Below are 3,953 nucleotides of genomic sequence, written 5' to 3'. Positions count from 1 at the left end.
CCAGGATGGTCTCGATCTCCTGACCTCGTGATCCGCCCGTCTCGGCCTCCCAAAGTGCTGGGATTACAGGCTTGAGCCACCGCGCCCGGCAATTTTTTGTATTTTTTTTAGTACAGACGGGGTTTCACCATGTTGGCTAGGATGGTCTCAATCTCCTGACCTCGTGATCTGCCCGCGTCAGTATCCCAAAGTGTTGGGATTACAGGCTTGAGCCACTGCACCCGGTCGTATGTCCCACATTTTATCCATTCATACAGTGAGGGACATTTGTGTTGTTTCTACCTTTTGGTTATCGTAAATAGTACTATTATGAACATAGATATACAAATATCTCTTTGAGATCCTGCTTTCAATTCTTTTGGATATATATCCAGTAGTGGGATTGCTGGAAGGAAACAACACTTTCATGTGCTTCTAAGTTTGGCTCTTTATATGTGTTACTTTGATCATTCTCTCAAGCAGTGCTGCCCTTGATCCCAAGCAACTGGAGCTCTTGGGCTGGGTGGGGGCCTTACTGGTCCTCCTCTGCCCAGAGTCTAAGGAACCTAGAGGACGTGCCCACATACCTTCCTTTAGATCATGCTCTAGGTACCTACTTAACCATCCTCAAATTTGCTTCCAGGGCCCAGATAGGCCTTTTCCTAGGTCCACCCTCCCTAGAGTGGACCTGCTAGTATGTATAGCTTTAGACCCAAAGGGTAGCTACAGGGCAGCTTTGTGGGGGAGTCATGGTGTGGATCTTCAGGCTGGGTGTCCACATGCAGGCATAGGAAGCCTAAGACCTCACACTGCAGGACTGAGTTGGGAATGGTAAGGGGATTTCATTTGTACTTTTTCTCTGGACTCCTGTAAATATTAATAGCTATAATGTTGTTAGATAAACAAGTACTATTGACAAGGTCTGAAGAACATTTAGTTCCATTACTGTAAACCTGTTTTTAACTGGCTGTATTTTCTAGAATGAGTGTATCACTAGCTTCTCAGTGTATAGTGTCTAGTTGATGAAACAGACGGATAAGATTTGCTCCTTAATTAAGGAAGCCTGCACCAGGGTGAAATAACCATTGTTGTTCACCTGAATGAATCTGTTCTTTTCTTTTGCATATGTAACACCTATTAATGCAAATGGAAAACACAGATGATACATTCGTGCAACAAGGGGAGACAAGAGCCCTGAAGCATCAATGCCAGTGGGTAGACACACAAGCAATTCAGTAAGTAAGTCTGGGATACGCCAGTGGAGGCTCTGAGAGGCTAATGAGCCTGTCCTAGCTAACCAGACCCACAGATTCATGGCTGAATCCCACAAGTAGCCTGGGAGATTTTGTGGGGAGATGAGACAAAGTAATCTGTCTCCTTGGCAAGGTAAAGGATTCCTTTCAGGAATCATCTTCTACCTCAAGCTGCCGTGTTAATTAAACATCACAACTCAGTATTGGGACAGAAATGTAGAAGGAAAAAAATGCGGAAGGGTCACAAGCAAGGAGCAGGTCTAGACAGCTGAGAGGCACCATCCTCCTCCAACAGCTATGTTTCTTCAATAACTGGCCATGTAGACCCGTTCTACTCCTGCGCACTGGAAGTCGAGTCAGGCTCCATACTGAGTGCTCCCTGATCTTAGCATTCCTTCCCTAAGGCACCTCAAATTTGGTGAGTTCAAATCTGAAGGGTTCATCGTCACCCCATCATCATTTTCCGGTGCTCCCTGTGTTAGTCAACTGCAGGATTAACTCCCCACCCCCAACCCCAGTCGCTCAAGCCTGAACATTCCTCAACAACTCCCACACCCCCTCAAATCCGGATATTTGGGCTTCCTAAATCTCTACCTCCTAATCTCTTTCACATGCAGTCCACTCCTCCCTTTCTGTCCCCATTGCCGCGGTTGGGCCACCACCACCTATCTCTGGGACAACTTACAGTCTCCTAAGGGGTCCTGCCTTCGGTCCTCCCCAACTGGCTCATCTCTTTTGAACAGTTTCTGCGGTACTCACCTGCCGGAGATAGCATTCTACAATGTGAACATAGTCATGTCCTTCCCCTTCAGCGGTTCCCCAGTGCCCCCAATGTGAAAAGGAGTTACAAATCCCTGCCTTCCCACTCCCACCCAGCACCTTCGCCTTCTGAACTGGCCAGGGGCTCTCTTGCTTGCTTGTTGCTCTCAGACCCTTTGCACAAGGTGATCCGTCAACCCAAAACAGAATCTCGGCCCACCCTCTGTCGGTCTTCGCTCTACTGTCAGTTGTTCATTTAACAAATATTGTATGCTTTTACCAGGCTACGCGCTAAACGCTGGGGTTACGCAAGGGGAGCGCAAGACAAAACAAAACAAAGAACAAACAAAAACCACAACCCACAAAAGTCCATTAAGACCCCTAGTAACAGGGGGCTTACATCTGAGGGGTTACTGTCTCTTGGCACAAGGTGGAGTATGAAATCCGCCTCTGCCTTCCAGACTTTTCCAATGCCAAGAACTGCAGGGCCACCAGTTGTGAGTCCCCTCCCGCACTGACTACTCCCGCAACAGGACACGAGGGAAGCTGAACCTGTCGGGGCACCGCGCCGGGCACGCTCGGCAATCCCGAGCGCGTGCTCATCGGCAATCCCAAGCGCGAGTTCGGACAGGCAGCGCCCCCCTCCGACTGTGAGGGGTGACATTCTAGAACTCCGTACGCTTCCCAGCACAACCTTGAGTCTTCATCTTACACCCCGCCCGCTGGCACCCGGACGGCGGAAGTGAGCCGCGAGGGCGGAACTTGTTGTTACGGGTAACGGAAGTGTGGCGGCGTTGGGTTGAGCGGGCTTTTTGGAAGTTTGTGGCGGAGGTGAGGTCGTGGTGACTGCAGAGCGGCTCGCGAGTTTCTTGGGCTCGGGCTGTGGGACTGGGCCCCTAGGAGGGAGCGGTTCCGTGGGGGAAAGGAGGCTCGTGTTCTGACTTGGCGTTCTGTGGTCTGGAAAGTAGACGCTCTCCGCTGTCTCCCGCTGCCTGCTTCAGCTTTTGCAGTTCCCTCCTAGGGGTGTGCCTCAGTGGGAGCCCCTCCTGTTAAATTCTTCTCCCTTGGTCGAGGTTCAGCTCTTCTGAGAAATATCCCTTAACCTTGCTTTGCATTTGTTGTCCGGTCACGGTCTCCATCACCAGCTGCTGCGTGTTATAGTTTCTGTATTTGCGTTCACGGCTTGTTAACTGAAGAACCCGGAAGGGAAGGCCGCAGCGTTTCCCGCCGGCGGGGCTCTGCCATTCTCGGATCTTGACTTCAGATCTCTGATGCTCTCCGGCGTCTCTTGACAAGAAATTTACTTCGCGCTCAGGGAATTCACAGCTACCCGCCTGTGGTCTTACCTCTGGTTTTAGGATGATTTTAGCAAATGTGCCTAGATTGATTTAAACGTATTCCCCTCCGAAGCCGCCTGTCCCTTCTGGCTGGACACCTTATTAGGTTGGTGTGCCCTATTTGCATCCAGTAGTTCAAAGCATGAGATCTTGGAGTCTGGAGCTGGACAGACTTGGGTTTCACTTCTCTCTGTGCCACTTGCTAGCCTTCTAATCTTGGGGGAAATTCCCTAATATCTGAATCCCAAAAATTGTTCATTTAAAATGGGGCTAATATTACACCTAATAGGTGGTGTTGTGAGGGTCATGTTAATGAACGTAAAGTGTTGGGCCCAGTGTCTTCCCTATTATAGGGGTTCAATAATTTGTTCAACAAATATTTGTTAGTTACCTAGTTTGAGCTAGGTAGTGTTAAGTGCTGGAGATACAGTGATAAAAACAGCTACGGTCTCTGTCCTTACGGGACTTATAGTCTAGTGGGAGATAACATTTGTTAATCTGATAATTACACATGTAATATTAAAAATTGGTGACAGTATGTAAGAGAGTTTACTGGTGCCATGAGAGGATGTACTACAGAAACGTTTAACCTAGACTGAGCTTTATATATATATATATATATAGA

The 3,953-nt window shown here is 48.7% G+C and overlaps 1 protein-coding gene across 1 annotated transcript in view; it reads left to right on the top strand.

The window, feature by feature from the left end:
• The first annotated feature begins 2,745 nt into the window (after nucleotides 1-2,745).
• Nucleotides 2,746-3,953, top strand: part of FANCI (FA complementation group I) — a 68,933-nt gene continuing 67,725 nt past the window's right edge. Inside the window, 1 exon segment of the mRNA XM_017890148.1 lies at nucleotides 2,746-2,822. The gene's annotated coding sequence lies outside the window, so the exon portion shown is untranslated.

Source organism: Rhinopithecus bieti, unplaced genomic scaffold, assembly GCF_001698545.2.
Source record: "Rhinopithecus bieti isolate Rb0 unplaced genomic scaffold, ASM169854v2 scaffold_20154, whole genome shotgun sequence".
In the NCBI taxonomy this organism is placed as follows: Eukaryota; Metazoa; Chordata; class Mammalia; order Primates; family Cercopithecidae; genus Rhinopithecus; species Rhinopithecus bieti.
This window is presented reverse-complemented; position numbering and strand designations above follow the sequence as displayed.